Source organism: Rana temporaria, chromosome 6 (genome assembly GCF_905171775.1).
Source record: "Rana temporaria chromosome 6, aRanTem1.1, whole genome shotgun sequence".
NCBI classification, from domain to species: domain Eukaryota; kingdom Metazoa; phylum Chordata; class Amphibia; order Anura; family Ranidae; genus Rana; species Rana temporaria.
In genome coordinates, this window is record NC_053494.1 from 174,743,667 (window position 1) to 174,760,360 (window position 16,694).

The 16,694-nt window shown below is 43.5% G+C and overlaps 1 protein-coding gene across 6 annotated transcripts in view; it reads left to right on the forward strand.

The window, feature by feature from the left end:
• Nucleotides 1-15,098: 15,098 nt before the first annotated feature.
• The window catches only part of COBLL1 (cordon-bleu WH2 repeat protein like 1), a 219,976-nt gene continuing 218,380 nt past the window's right edge, over nt 15,099-16,694 (forward strand). Inside the window, exon 1 of one of the 6 annotated variants that reach the window (XM_040357847.1) lies at nt 15,099-15,250. The gene's annotated coding sequence lies outside the window, so the exon portion shown is untranslated. Of the gene's footprint in view, nt 15,296-15,350; nt 15,399-16,694 lie in introns of those variants that run through there. The other 5 variants (XM_040357844.1, XM_040357840.1, XM_040357841.1 and 2 more) reach the window with 5 other exon arrangements.

The window sequence follows — 16,694 nt, forward strand, 5'->3', positions numbered from 1 at the left end:
CTACAGGCTTCTCCCAGTCACCAGATACCTCAACGTGGCAATGAGCCTCTGCTCAGCCGTGATGGCTTGGCGCATCACAGTGTCCTGCCTCGTGATATAGGGGGACAGAATATCCAAAAGATGGTGAAAAACGGGGTCAGCCATACGGAGAAAGTTCCTGGCGCAACCAATTCTTGGCCTATGAACTCCTCCTCGCCCTGTTCATGGCCACAGATCGGGTAACAATATGAACTGCAGAAGACAACCCATACGAACTCGATGCATAGGAACCTTAATGCATAGGATGCATTAAGGTGAAAAACCACGAAAGTTTACAACCCCTTTATTGCATCCTATGTCTGTTTTTACTGGCCCCCGGTGATCCGTGTGAAAGGAGGTGTATCCCTGGTCCACACTATGAATCGCAAAGGAATGTGCAGCATATTCCTGTGCAATTCATATGCGATTCAGTGCAGTGCGATTTGACCCTATTCACTCATTTTGGAGACTCACTGCAACTAATTCACGTGGTACTTTTGTACCACCCGATCCAGTTCAGGCGAACACACTGCGTTTGCGACCAGTTTTTGGGGTGTCATTAACTTAACATTGGCAGATCGCAACTGCAGTGCATTTTGAACGCGGTTCAGCAAATGCACGCAGATCTCAGTTTTTCGCACAGCGTTCTGGTGTGAAAGTAGGCTTAGTGCTTTTTAACAATTTTAGTAATGCAACATTCATAAACAAATGCAAAACATAACATAAAAAAGTGTGAAATTAGCCATTTTTTTTATAATTCCCAAATCTGTTATTTTCTATCTTCTTTCCCGTGTGTTTCTATCTTCGATTTTTATGCTTATTTTAGGAAATAGGCAACAGAGCAAACAGCCCTTAGAATTCCTGGTATGCCGAAGCACACTGCTAACCTTCTCACTGTGTTAATTAAAGATACACATTAGTACTGTAAGGGCTTGTAAATAGGAACAGACTTTTTTTTACTTCTCTCCTTTAGAAACAGACCTCCAATTCATATGAGGCTGACTAGGAAGGTTGTCAGAAAAAGTGACCTTCACCTGGAGCAGCAGCTATGAAAGCCGTAGTATTTTGGAGAAATGTTGTCAGAGTTCGGAGCAGGCTTGTTTGGAAATGTAAGTTCTGAAGACAACTATGCAACTGTCTGCTAGACTTAAAGCTGAACTCCGGCTTTACCTTCGCTCTTGCAAAGTTCTACAGGCACCTCTCCTGTACTAAAATTATGTACTCTAAATTCACTGCACACTGTCAGCTTCTCACAGTATGCATTAGAAGCTGCAGCACGTTACATAGAGTTCCAATCATGTCCTGGGTGGAGGACATCTAGCATTCTCTGGTCCAGTCTTTCTCAACTACATATCCATAGCCAGGGCCGCCATCAGGAATCATTGGGCCCCTTACACAGCTTCAGGCATGGGCCCCCTGGAGCAGAGAACCGGAGGGGGTCGTGCTGCCGCCTCAAATTGAGAAGCGGGGGGCTGCCGCAAATTCAGAAACGGGGGGTGCCGCCGCTAATTGAGAAAATTGTGAAGCGGGGGGGCATGAATTGAGAAGCAGGGGGTGCCACGCGATTTGAGGTTGGGGGGCTTTGTTGCTGACGAACAAAAAAAAAAGGGGGGGTTGCCCTGTGGACCTCTGGGCCCCTTAAAAAAAAAAATATAGAAAAAAAGGGGGCCCTTTAACCACTTGAGCCCCGCGCTATTGACAAAAGACGTCAACAGCGCGGTTCTCAGGTGCCAAGTGGACGTCTTTGGACGTCATTTGAAATGCATTACCCGCGCGCGCCACTGGGGGGCGCGTGGCGGGTAACCACTGTGCCGCCGCATCGCTGGGGACCCAATGCGTGTGCCTGGCGGCCGCGATGTCCGCCGGGTACACGCGATCGTCGGGAACACAGCCTGTAACAGCAGGGACGTGGAGCTTTGTGTGTAATCACAGAGCTCCACGTGCTGTGAGGCCCCGTACACACGGCCGAGGAACTCGACGTGCCAAACACATCGAGTTCCTCGGCCAGTTCAGCTCCCATAGAACAACGAGGAAATAGAGAACATGTTCTCTATTTCCTCGCCGAGGTCCTCGTCGGCTTCCTCGGCCGAAAGTGTACACACGGCCGGGTTTCTCGGCAGAATTCAGCCAGAAACTCGGTCGGAAGCTGAATTCTGCCGAGGAAACTGGTCGTGTGTACGGGGCCTCAGAGGAGAGGAGACCGATCTGTGTCTCTTGTACATAGAGACACAGCATCGGTCACCTCCCCCAGTCACCCCCCACACAGTTAGAACCCAGGCTACACAGTTAACCCCTTCCTCACCCCCTAGTGTTAACCCCTTCCCTGCCAGTCACATTTATACAGTAATTAGTGCATTTTTATAGCACTGATCGCTGTATAAATGTGAATGGTCCCAAATTTGTGTCGAAAGTGTCCGATACGTCCGTCGCAATATTGCAGTCCCAATAAAAACCGAAAAATACGTATCGGCCTCAACTGAGAAAAAAAATTGTTTTTTTTTTTTAAAAAAATGGGAGATTTATTATAGCAACAAGTAAAAAAAATATATATATTTTTTAAATTGTCGCTATTTTTTTGTTTATAGCGCAAAAAATAAAAACCGCAGAGGTGATCAAATACCACCAAAATAAAGCTCTATTTGTGGGGGAAAAGGGACGTCAATTTTGTTTGGGAGCCACGTCGCACGACCGCGCAAATGTCAGTTAAAGCGACTGAAGCTGAAATTTCGCCTGGGAACGAAGGGGGTTTATGTGCCCAGTAAGCAAGTGGTTAATAAAAAAAATAATATATATATATATATAAAAAAAAACAGGGGTTGCTATCCGGGGCCCTTGGGACCTCTGGGCCCTTTAATATAACAATCAAAAAATATATATATATGTTTTTTTTATAAAATAAAAAAAAAGGGGGGTTGCCATCCAGGGCCCTGGGGACCTATGGGCCCTTTAATAATCAAAAAATATATATATAAAATAAAAAAAATATATAAAAAAAGGGGGGGTTGTCATCCAGGGCCCTGGGGACCTCCGGGCCCTTTAATAAAAACAATAAAAAATAAAAAAAAATGTATAAAAAAATTATATAAAAAAAAGGGGGGTTGCCATCCGGGGCCCTGGGGATCTCTGGGCCCTTTAATAAAAACCCAAAAATATATATAAAAACATTTTTTTTATAAAAACATTTTTTTTAAAAGGGGGGTTGCCATCCGGGCCCCTGGGGGCCTCCAAGCCCCTTACAGGTGTACTTCCTGTACCCCCCTGATGGCGGCCCTGTTCATAGCTCTCAACCGTCCCTGATTGCGAGGGACTGTCCCTGATTTGGAGCCTCTCTGTCTCTCATTGTCCCTGATCTATATAGTTGTATAAAAAATGCACTTTTTATTTATCAAAACACTACAACGAGCCGAGAAAAATTAAGTTCAATGATTCCGAGCATGCGTTGAATTGATTCCGAGCATGCATGTTTTTTCCGTAAATTGCATACAGATGATCGGCATTTTGCTCTCAATTTTTTGCTGTTGGAAATTCCATGCTACACTCTACACAATGATGACGTTCTTTTTTTTTTGGGCGTGTGTTGTTTTCCTATGACTGAGGCCTCGTACACACGACCAGTTTCCTCAGCAGAATCTATCAAGAAACTTGGTGGGAGAGTTTTTTTGCAGAGGAAACCGGTCGTGTGTATATTTTTCATTGAGGAAACTGTCGAGGAACTCGTCGAGCCAAAAAGAGAGCATGTTCTCTTTTTCCTCAACGGGAATGGAGAAAATTGTCTCATCAAGTTCCTCGACAAGCCTAACAAGAACTCAACGAGGAAAACGATGTGTTTCGCCCGCCGAGTTCCTCGGTCGTGTGTATGAGGCCTGAGAAATGTACAAAAAATTTCCCTGAAGCCTCGTACACACTACCGAGGAACTCGACGGGCGAAACACATCGTTTTCCTCGTCGAGTTCCTTGTTAGGCTGTCGAGGAACTCGACAAGGCAAGTTTCTCCATTCCCGTCGAGGAAAAAGAAGACATGCTCTCTTTTTGGCTCGACGGGATCCTCGACAGTTTCCTCATCGAAAAATGTACACACGACCCTTTTCCTCGGCAAAAAAAAATCCCAGCAAGTTTCTTGCTGGTTTTTGCCGAGAAACTCGGTCGTGTGTACGAGGCCTGACCCTTTTTTCAAAATCATGCAACTCCGGCACCATGGGTTTTGGCATTTGGCAAAAAAAAAAAAAAACATGTTGGCAGATGCATGGGGGTGCCATTAGGAATAATTGGTACCATCATATGTCTGCTAAGGGGCAGCGTATTTCTGTGTCTGTCGGGAAAGCATGTGATTTTGTGCGCAGTGTGAACCTAGCCTCACTGTTTTTCTTGGTAGTGTGCATACATAGGGCTAGATTCACATAGACTTACGACGGGCGTATCAATAGATACGCCGTCGTAAGTCCGAATCCCCGCCGTCGCAACTTTAAGCGTATTCTCAAACTGATATACGCTTAAATGTTGCTAAGATACGACCGGCGTAAGTCTCCTACGCCGTCGTATCGTAACTGCATATTTACGCTGGCCACTAGGGGCGTGTACGCTGATTTACGCCTAGAATCTGTAAATCAGCTAGATACGCCGATTCACGAACGTACGCCCGGCCGTCGCAGTAAAGATACGCCGTTTACGTAAGGGGTTTTCAGGCGTAAAGATAAACCACCAAAAACATGGCGCAGCCAATGTTAAGTATGGCCGTCGTTCCCGCGTCGAAATTTGAAAATTTTATGTCGTTTGCGTAACTCGTCCGTGAATGGGGCTGGCCGTAATTTACGTTCACGTCGAAAGCATGACGATTTGCCGACGTAATTTGGAGCATGCGCACTGGGATACGTCCACGGACGGCGCATGCGCCATTCATTAAAAACGTCAAATACGTGGGGTCATCAGATTTTACATAGAACACGCCCCCAACCAGCCTATTTTGAATTAGGCAAGCTTACGCCGGCCCAGTTACACTGCGCCGCCGTAAGTTTCAGCGCAAGTTCTATGTGAATACAGGACTTGCTGCTCAAACTTACGGCGGCGTAGTGTATCTGAGATACGCTACGCCCGCCTAATTCTACCTGAATCTAGCCCATACTGTGTACTCCCAAAACATGCTTGTTGGTTATAATTGGCATACATTTATTTTACCATAATGGGTCACTGTCCTCATACGCCGATGGTGTCACACCAGTGCAATTGTGCACAGACGCATATTCTGAAACACTTTGCTCCACCGATATCACTGAGCAGGCAGTGCAATGCCCAATCAGTAGGATACATGGAAAGATTCATGTTGGATGTAGTCCCAAAATGTATTCTTTACAGCTTTTATTTGATATTCCAAAAGGTTTCAACATATTTCAATATTGTTTAATAAAAGCCATGTGCTGGGAATGATTCACCATGGAATGGATGTGTTCTAAATGCACAAAGTATATGCGGCTACTAATATTTAGAAGAAATAACAATGTCGAATGTTCATCCAGGGAGTATCCAGTTGCTTTTGGGGATCAGGGTGGAGGTTTTCCTGTTAGAACACCCAGACTATACTTTATAATGGTTTTTGCCTTCCTCTGGATCAATTGTGGTTTGAATATGGATGGATGGTTTTATTTATTCGGGTGCATTCATAGGACATGTGTGTCTATGTAGCTATTCAGGATCACTAAAGACTGACCAGAGTGGCAATGTGAGCTTGGATTTAGTAAATCAAGCCTATAAACTTTGGATGTCCGCTTACATCTTTGACAAATGTGAAGTGTTTCCCAGTGGCGGATTGGGGTATTTTTATTTTGGGTGTGGGGGGGGCAAACAAACAAACACCCACCCCCCCGGTCCGGCACTTACCCCATATCGGCGGGTGGCAGGCAGTGTGGTGCAGCAGCTTTTCTCCGACGGTCCTCTCCTCCATGGCGGCTTCCAGCTCCTCCCCTCCTCCTCCTAGGCGTCCAATAGGATCGCTTGTCATTTCAGCCAATCAAGTGACCGGTGTCAAACCCTACTTCCTTATTGGCCGGGAGGAGGACCAGTGTTACAATAGCGAATAGTGATTCGCTGTTGTAACACACCTGGGTGGGCTTAGAGCGCACTCTCTGCAACCCGATATTGAAGCCTATTAGAGCCTCTCCTAATCTGTACTTAAAGCGGGGGTTCCGCGGGTTATCCTTTTTTTTTTTGCATTCTTCTGGCGCTGTTATCTTTAGCACCCCTCCACCAGTGTGTCCCACTCCTTTAGCCGCCGTAATCTGTCTTCTCGAGGGAAAGATAGTTTATAAAAACGAGCGATGGTCGTTTCCATTTTAACTGCGGGCACTGTGAAGCCCACAGGGTAGTCTTCCGGGATACGGTGAATGCTGACCTCCCAGCATTCACCGCGCATGTGCAGTGCTGACGGCGAGCGTCGCCGTCAACACTACACTGTTGCCATAACAACGGATGCCGTAATAAGCTCACGCCCCGTTGTAAAGACTCCTACCTTTCCTATCAGCTGTAGCTCAGAACAGTCACTGAGCAGCTGATAGGAAAGGTAAGCAGATAGAGTTTCCACTGTGCCCTCAATACGAGATAGTGCCCGCTTGCTGAGTCACGTGACCCGCGAGCACAGCGCGTCTCCTGGGATTCTCATGACTCCCAGGAGACATAGTGCTGGTCGGGGGAAAAGGACCATACACGCCCACTCCCCGCGGTGAATGTTGATTGACAGGACACAAACGGCAGCAATACAAAGGTAAGGATGGCGATTAAAAAAAAACAAACAGCGAATTATTTCTTGTCTATGGCTAGTATTTGATATCAGCCAAAGTGAAAATTTAGAGTGAACCACCGCTTTAACCTCTTTAGGACCAGGCCTATTTTTCAAACTTGTTTACAAGTTAAAACATTTTTGTTTGCTCGAAAATTATTTAGAACCCCCAAACATTATATATATATTTTTTATAACACCCTAGAGAATAAATTGGCGGTCGTTGCAATACTTTCTGTCACACTGTATTTGCGCAGTGGTCTTACAAGTGCACTTATTTTTGAAAAAATACACTTTTTTTTAATAAAAAAAAAAGACAACAGTAAAGTTAGCCCAATTTTTTATATTGTGAAAGATAATGTTATGCCAAGTAAATTGATATCCAACATGGGTGTTCACACTCGATTCCAGGGCAGCAAACAAATGGTGCATGCACATTTTTTGTGCAGGTGCGGTGCGATTTGAACCATACAAAATTAATGGTCTCAAATCGCACTGCAAAGAATTGCATATGATTTAAACAGGAATGCCGTGCGATTCCTATCTGAATTACACGCAGTTCCCTGCACTGGATCAGTGTGAACTGGGACTTAAAGCGGAACTTCAGTTATTTTTTCATCTTTTCATCTATTAAACCTTCTGCCCCTGTTGTTTACCTTTGGATAGTAATTTTTTTTTTTTCCTGCAAGTAAATACCTTATACAGCCCACATTAGTAATTCATAGAAATATATTATTCAACCAGTAGATGGCAGTGTTAAAAGTTTGTAGCTGCATCTATGGTATGCTCTATGTCTTAAAGTTCCTGTTCCTATCTGCAATTAAGCAGCAACGCTCATGTGAACTGTGCACTGTCTGTTCTGTAGGGCTATTTCTAACAAGCCAGCTTCATTTTCTGGCAGGAGAAGGTCCGGCATCATCTAGCCTTTTCCTCTCCAGCCAGACTCTCCTTGGCTTGTCTTTTCCATTTATTGTGTTTTAAATATTTTAAGCAAGAAGGCTAAGCCTCATGTGTGGGTGTTACCTATGGAAGTCTGCATGTAAATACAGTCTGCCTAGGATCTCCCAAACCTCCAGACTGACTCCACCCATCAAGATATTTGTTTTTTGCATAATCCTCCCAAAAGACATCCCACTGATTGCTTTATGAATGAGTGCTCTTCAGAAGAGAACTGAAGCAGAGTGCTGTGATCTTTTTAAAGCGGCGTTCCGGCCACAATTTCACTTTTGTTATCAATCTGAGTTTTATTGAATTTTTACCCATGCCCAGATATACATACAATTGTACTATAATCGTATCGACAAAACATACAGATACATAGTATATAATGTCTTAACTGGAGCCTCGAACAAACAAACATAGGAAGAAAAAAAATAAAAAAAATAAAAAAATAAAGAGAAATAAGGAAAAAAAAAATGTAATTAAATATATAAATAAAACAATAAAATAAAGAAAATTTAAATAATAAATGGAGAACATAGAGGGGAAAGAAGAAGGGAATAATAACCAATCAGTATTGATCTCCCCACCATAGCTACTCGTCGGTGTGATTCCGTTTAACCCATATTGGGAATTCATCTGATTTTCGAAACTCGGTCCATACAGACCAGATATGGGAGGACAGCTTTGTCCAGGTTATCCTTAGGGGAGTAGTCGTCCAGCTTTGCTGGATGGACACCATGTAATTCCTGTTAAAACATATCTTAGCCAAGATGGCTTATTTATTTATTTATGTATTTAATTAATTATTTATTTATTATTTTAATAAAGTTGTAACCCCCCGTTTATGGATAGCACCGTGGCCGATTTATACCATTAATAAAGGTGTTGGATTATATTTTGTGTTGTGTTTTTTATTTACATACCTTTGTGCTAGCCCATGTAACCAGGAGGAAAAACTTGAGTCCTGCCGGTCAGAAAAGAAAGCAGACATCCAAATGAATGGGACTGAACGTCACTGGATGTGTTTTGTATAAAAATGTCACCACATAGCAATTATAGAACAAGATTTTCTCCTAAAATTCCGGTTAGATGCAGGGGGGTGATAACTTTACATTTCAATGGGTACTGAAGAGCGCAGGAAAAGGAGTCATTTGGAGGGCTGAGATAAAATAAATACATTTATGAGACAATAACTCTCATACTTTACTGAACTGAGCCCAATGTGACAACAATGGCAAGTTTGTTTTTTGTGTTTTGCAAGGCTGTATTAAGGAACAGGTTTGCTTAACCACTTCAGACCCGGGAAAGATTTACTCCCTTCCTGACCAGAGCATTTTTTGCGATACGGCACTGTGTCGCTTTAACTGACAATTGCACGGTCATGCGGCGCTGTACCCAAACAAAATTGATGTCCTTTTTTCCCCACAGTGGTATTTGATGCGCTTTTTATTTTTTTCGCTATAAACAAAAAAATGACGATTTAAAAAAAAAAAAAATATATATATATATATATATATATATATATTTTACTTTCTGCTATTATACATATCCCAAATTGGTTTTCAAAATGTATTCATCAGTTTAGGCCGATATATATCCTTCTACATATTTTCAGTAAAAAATTGCAATAGGAGTAAATTGCTTGGTTTGCGCAAAAGTTATCGTGTCTGCGATACTTTTTTTTTTGTATTGTTTTTACTGGAAACGGCAGCAATCTTCAATGTAGTGGGACTGCGACATTGCGGGGGACAAAACTGACCCCAAATTACACTTTTTGGGGACCAGTGACGGCAGCGGGGGATAAGCTCACTGGGACATGACAGAGATCACTGGGAACAGAAGATCTCTGACATGTCATCTAGCAGAATGGGGATCTGCCTTGTTTACACTTACAGATCCCTGTTCTGCCTCTGTACACCGCAATCGCGGGTCGCCAGCGGACATCGCAGGTCGCCGGCGGAAATCGAGGATGCATTAGAGGTGAAAAAACACAAGCATTTACAACCCCTTTTAATCCTGTCCCTCCCTCTTCTGGTCTGGAATTCTATAGCTAGTTTTAGTTTAGGGCTCAATAACCAGCCAGGGCCAGGTTAGTCATCCAACGGTCACTTCTGGTAGAAAATAGGTCTGGTTGCATGTCAGATCAGAAACTACTAGGGACTAAGCGCAGAGTAGATAAGAAGACTCTGAGTTCCAGTGCAACCACACAGTTCCTGCAGGTGAGAAGCTGCATTCCAGGCTGGTTGGATAAAGGATGGAGGGTCTCCCTGTCACTGCACATCTTGTCTTCAGGTCTCTAATACCAGGACAAACTGTGCATCACGATCATCCTCAGGGGCCCTTGCAACTGGACTTTGCTGCAACATTCATCTGGAAATATTTTTAATAATAGCTATATACATAGGCGTGCGCACAGGGTGTGCCAGGTGTGCCTGGGCACGCCCTAATCACCTTGTGCTGCACAGATTTCCCCTGCTGCTTGGCTGCAGAGAAAGGGACTGGGAATCTTTGTCCCAAAAGTGAGACATCAGGGGTCTGTTTAGACCCCTGATATTTCAACAAAGACCCCAATGGGGCTCCTAAAAAGTTGTAAATAAAAAGAACAATGATTGTAAAAAAAAATTGTAAAAAAAATGCCTTACTGACACTGTCCATTGTCTTACTTATATATATATATATATATATATATATATATATATATATATATATATATATATATATACATATATTATATATATACACACACACACACGTGTGTTGAGCTTTGGGGTGCACATCCTAATGCAATAGGCTGCGCACACCTATGGCTATATATTCCCGGGTATATGTGCACAATTCCACCATGACTCCTCTTGGCCCCTTTGCTGATGATACCTGTTTGTATATTTGATGTATGTACTATTGGCAATCCTTTTGTAGATAAAGCTTGAATTACTTCTATACTGGTGTGCATCTATATACTTATGGTTGATGTTATTAATGTTACCCAGGCCCTGTCCTGGGTGGAGGCATATTCCCATTCTGTCAGGGGAGGATAGACAGATCTGCTGTTCCTAGTGATTAGGAACAGCGATCTGTCTCCTCCTCCAGTCACTACACTCCCCCCACAGTTAGAAACACCTCTCTAGGGAACACTTAACTCCTTGATCGCCCCCTAGTGTTAACCCCTTCCCTGCCAGTGACATTTAAACAGTAACCAGTGGCTATTTTTAACACTGATCGCTGCATAAATGTCAATGTTCCCAAAAAAGTGTCAAAAGTGCCTGATCTGTCTGCGACAATGTTGCAGTCCTGCTGAAAATTGCAGATCACCGCCATTACTAGAAAAAAATAATAATAATAAAAATGCCTTAAATCTATCCCCTATTTTGTAGACATTATAACTTTTGTGCGCAAACCAATCAATATACGCTTATTGCTATTTTTTTACCAAAAATATGTAGAATACATATCGGCCTAAACTGATGAAGATATCTTTATTTTACATTTTTTTGGATATTTATTATAGCAAAAAGTAAACAATATTGTTTTTTTTTTTTTCAAAATTGTCGGTCTTTTTTTTGTTTATAGCGCAAAAATGTAAAACCTCAGAGGTGATCAAATACCACCAAAAGGAAAGCACGACACTCCACACCAGGGAGAAAGCCTTGCATTACTGTGTGGAGTTACAGACAGAAGAACAGGAAGTGAGGATTTCTCAGAAGAAATAAGGACATTTAAAAGCAAAATGGAAGGATGAGGTAAGTGAAGGAGGACTGCACTAAGGTAAAGGAAGCTATTTAGGGGAAAAAAAATTACCTTTACAACCCCTTTAAGATACTTAGAGGATTAAAAAAATGAAAAATCCTGTAGCATGATATGTATGATTTATGTGAATGAATTGTGACAATTACCACTTCTCTGTTTAGTATCACTTTCAGGCTGAACTTGATACATATGTAACAAAGCACCATTTAATCCGGTTATGCATCACGCTTTCTCTCTTTTGCTGTCTACATTCTGCAATCCGTTCCCTCTTCAGGTGAGTCTAGGGTGCCATCCTTTAGGCTGCATTCACATCTAGGCGGACGAAATCGCGGCGTTTTGTCGCCGCAAATCGCGGTAAAAATAGCGGCGTTTTGTACCGCGATTTGCGGCGACAAAACGCTGGTATTGTCCGCCTAGATGTGCCCCAAGATGACCCCCTCTATGGAGATGATTCCCATCTCCTAGCCGAACGCTCGAAGACGCCTGAAAAAAAGGTCCGGGACCTTTTTTCACGCGGCAGGCGACAGGCGTCCGGCGTTCGGCGTGGAGATGTGAACCATCTCCATAGAGGGACATCTGTTTTCAGCCCTCTGGCGGCAGCAGCGTAGCGCTACAGGCGTAAAAACGCCTAGGTGTGAATGGGGGCTTAGGGGTGTATTATCATGCCAGCCTGGGCTCACAGGAGATTGCTGTAGAGAATGGCCCCCCATCCTCACATGAGTACCGTACTCGGCAGCATTCAGAGCCGCCCAACACTGAGTACAGAAGAGGAGGAAGAGGAGCCCAGGAAGAAGACAGTGTTTATAATTTAGATTGGATTTCTATTGCTTTTTTTTCATTTACTTTCCATTTTGGTAATTGATAAAACATAAAATATTAACACTTCTATTTCTGAAAGCATTGCTAATTGACAGCATTTCTTCACTCATGCCTAAAACGTTTGCATAGCATATGTATATAGTGATTGGGAGGTATAAAGTTACATATTTATGTATATAGTGAATTGCGAATATATAGTTATATATATACATATGTATATATATAGTGACCGGCGAGTATATAGTTATATACAGTATAAGTACATAGTGAATGGTAAGTATATAGTTATATATATATATATATATATATATATATATATATATATATATATATATATATATATATATATAAAACATATGAAAGGAGGAGGTTGTGTAGAGTATTAGTTGTGTATGTGTATATATATATATATAGTGACTGGCGAGTATATATGTATACAGTGAATGGAGGAGTGTATAGAGTAGTTATTCTGTATACAGTGAATGGCAGAGTATATAATTGTATATCTAGTGAATGGAGGAGGTTGTGTATAGAAAAAACGATGGTGGTTATGTAGAGTAGTAGTTGTGTATAGAGTAAATGGAGGAGGTTGTGTAGAGTAGTAGTTGTGTGTAGAGTGAATGGAGGAGGTTGTGTAGAGTAGTAGTTGTGTGTAAAGTGAATGGAGGAGGTTGTGTAGAGTAGTAGTTGTGTGTAGAGTGAATGGAGGAGGTTGTGTAGAGTAGTAGTTGTGTATAGAGTGAATGGAGAAGATTGTGTAGAGTAGTAGCTGTGTGTAGAGTGAATGGAGAAGATTGTGTAGAGTAGTAGTTGTATGTAGAGTGAATGGCGGAGGTTGTGTAGAGTAGTAGTTGTGTGTAGAGTGAGTGGAAGAGGTTGGGTTGAGTATTAGTTGAGTGTAGAGTGAGCGGAGGAGGTTGTGTAGAGTAGTAGTTGTGTGTAGAGTGTATGGAGGAGGTTGTGTAGAGTAGTAGTTGTGTGTAGAGTGTATGGAGGAGGTTGTGTAGAGTAGTAGTTGTGTATAGAGTGTGTGGAGGAGGTTGTGTAGAGTAATAGTTGTGTGTAGAGTGTGTGGAGGAGGTTGTATAGAGTAGTAGTTGTGTATAGAGTGTGTGGAGGAGGTTGTGTAGAGTAGTAGTTGTGTGTAGAGTGTATGGAGGAGGTTGTGTAGAGTAGTAGTTGTGTATAGAGTGTGTGGAGGAGGTTGTGTAGAGTAATAGTTGTGTGTAGAGTGTGTGGAGGAGGTTGTGTAGAGTAGTAGTTGTGTATAGAGTGTGTGGAGGAGGTTGCATAGAATAGTAGTTGTGTGTAGAGTGAATGAATGAGGTTGTGTAGAGTAGTAGTTGTGTATGGAGGAGGTTGTGTAGAGTAGTAGCTGTGTATAGAGTGAGTGGAGGAGGTTGTGTAGAGTAGTAGTTGTGTGTAGAGTGTGTGGAGGAGGTTGTGTAGAGTAGCAGTTGTGTGTAGAGTGTGTGGAGGAGGTTGTGTAGAGTAGTAGCTGTATGTAGAGTGTGTGGAGGAGGTTGTGTAGAGTAGTAGTTGTGTGGAAGAGGTTGTGTAGCGTAGTAGTTGTGTGTAGAGTGTGTGGAGAAGGTTGTATAGAGTAGTAGTTGTGTGTAGAGTGTGTGGAGGAGGTTGTGTAGAGTAGCAGTTGTGTGTAGAGTGAGTGGAGGAGGTTGTGTAGAGTAGTAGCTGTATGTAGAGTGTGTGGAGGAGGTTGTGTAGAGTAGTAGTTGTATGTAGAGTGAGTGGAGGAGGTTGTGTAGAGTAGTAGTTGTGTGTAGAGTGTATGGAGGAGGTTGTGTAGAGTAGTAGTTGTGTATAGAGTGTGTGGAGGAGGTTGTGTAGAGTAGTAGTTGTGTGTAGAGTGAATGGAGGAGGTTGTGTAGACTAGTAGTTGTGTATAGAGTGTGTGGAGGAGGTTGTGTAGAGTAGTAGTTGTGTGTAGAGTGAATGGAGGAGGTTGTGCAGAGTAGTAGTTGTGTGTAGAGTGTGTAGAGGAGGTTGTGTAGAGTAGTAGTTGTGTGTAGAGTGTGTGGAGGAGGTTGTGTAGAGTAGTAATTGTGTATGGAGGAGGTTGTGTAGAGTAGTAGCTGTGTGTAGAGTGTGTGGAGGAGGTTGTGTAGAGTAGTAGTTGTGTATAGAGTGTGTGGAGGAGGTTGTGTAGAGTAGTAGTTGTGTGTAGAGTGAATGAAGGAGGTTGTGCAGAGTAGTAGTTGTGTGTAGAGTGAATGAAGGAGGTTGTGCAGAGTAGTAGCTGTATGTAGAGTGTATGGAGGAGGTTGTGTAGAGTAGTAGTTGTGTGTAGAGTGTGTGGAGGAGGTTGTGTAGAGTAGTAGTTGTGTGTAGAGTGAATGAAGGAGGTTGTGCAGAGTAGTAGTTGTGTGTAGAGTGAGTGAAGGAGGTTGTGTAGAGTAGTAGTTGTATGTAGAATGAGTGGAGGAGGTTGTGTAGAGTAGTAGTTGTGTGTGTACAGTGAATGGCGGAGGTTGTGTAGAGTAGTAGCTGTATGTAGAGTGTGTGGAGGAGGTTGTGTAGAGTAGTAGTTGTGTGTAGAGGAGGTTGTGTAGAGTAGTAGCTGTATGTAGAGTGTGTGGAGGAGGTTGTGTAGAGTAGTAGCTGTATGTAGAGTGTGTGGAGGAGGTTGTGTAGAGTAGTAGCTGTGTATGGAGAAGTTGTGTAGAGTAGTAGTTGTGTAGAGTAGTAGTTGTGTAGTAGGGGAGGGAGGGGTGTTGTATGACAGGTGCTCGGTGTGTCCCGGTCGGATTGGCTCCCCCCGGTGGTAGAGACTGTGTATTGGCCGGGAACGTGTATAGTGATGAGGAGGGATCGGGCGCTCATGTCCCGGCATGAAGATTAGACAGTGATCGCACAGACTCAGAGGAGGAGGAGGAGGAGGAGGGAGGTTGGCACGGCGGACACAGGCGGCTCTGTTCCCAGGATCGCTCCGCACACAAGGTCAGTGTGATCTCCCCGGACACCCGGGAGAGGAGGAGAGGTGCGGTAGGTACAGAGGGGGAGGGGAGGGGTGGGTGACATTCCATATGGTGACCCGGCAGGGAGGAGAGCGGACTGTAGGGCTCGGTGACATCACATGGAGCGGGAGGTGAGGCACATTGTGTTCTGTATAGGGGAGGAATGAGACTTTCTGTCGGAGTGTACAAGTTCTATAGATCACCTGAACCAAGAACTACAACCCCCCCCCCGGACTACAACACCCACCCCGGACTACAACACCCCCCCCCCGACTACAACCCCCCATCCCGGACTACAACCCCCCCGGACTACAACACCCCCACTAAACCCCCCATAGATCCATCCATATACACGCTTCGATGGGGGCTCATTCACAGTCACAGGACTATTTTCTGCACAGGTACTTACCGGCAGAGCAGATCCTCCATGAAGTCCTCCGTACAGTTCCTGTGGTGTCTCCAGTATGTATGGATAGAATTACACATATCTGTAGGGTTGTGACATCACACTTCACGTGTACATCGCAGAATGCGGCGCACGTTGTACTTTGTGGGCGCAGAGTGTGTATGAGCCCCATTGATTCCTATAGTGAGGATCGCAATTTGTACGAAACGTCACACATCTGAAGGCGGCGGATCAGAATGAGCCCCATTCACGCCACAAACGGCACATAACTGCGCATTTTTGACTGCATGTTGAAACGCGTTTGACGCACGCTTGACATGCGCTTGAGTGCGTTTTGCTCTGCGTTTGCTGTGCATTTTCTCTACGTTTTTTGGCGTAATGGTGCACAGTGCAGGGCATTTGAAGCGCGTTTGGAACCCGTTTGTATCGCTATCCCTGTATTTGTGGTGCAGAAAAATGCAGCATGTTCAACGTTTTTTAAACTGCGCTGAACGGCAATGATGTGAACGGAGCCCATACATGGGGTTACCTGGATTTTAGGCTCGCTATGCAGTTAGAGCAGTTAGACGGCGTTTCAAATTGTAGCCAACTGCGTTCCGTGTGAAAGAGCCCAAAAGATCAATTTTTTTTCAGATCAATTTGTTCCTATAGAAATAATCACTTTGTAATTGACAACCCATCTATATGTCACACAAGGGGGGAGTGGAGTGATAATTGGATGATACGATTAGAAGTGATCGATGTTTTCACTGCGCAATGTCATAATCCCATCCAACACAATCAGCGCATATTGGGGGCTGCCGATCCATCGATCATTTTCCCACCCTGCACATTCTACGCCGTTTGATGGAATCCAATCTGAAAGGGAAGTTGTGTAGATTCAATTGTTTGCCAATTGGATCAGATAATAAAATCAACGCGTGTATGGCCACCACAAAACACGATCTACTAATATACCCAAATGGATGAATAGTAATCAATAAAGAAGAGCTGAGCTGTGTCACCTCAAAGGATTAGTTAT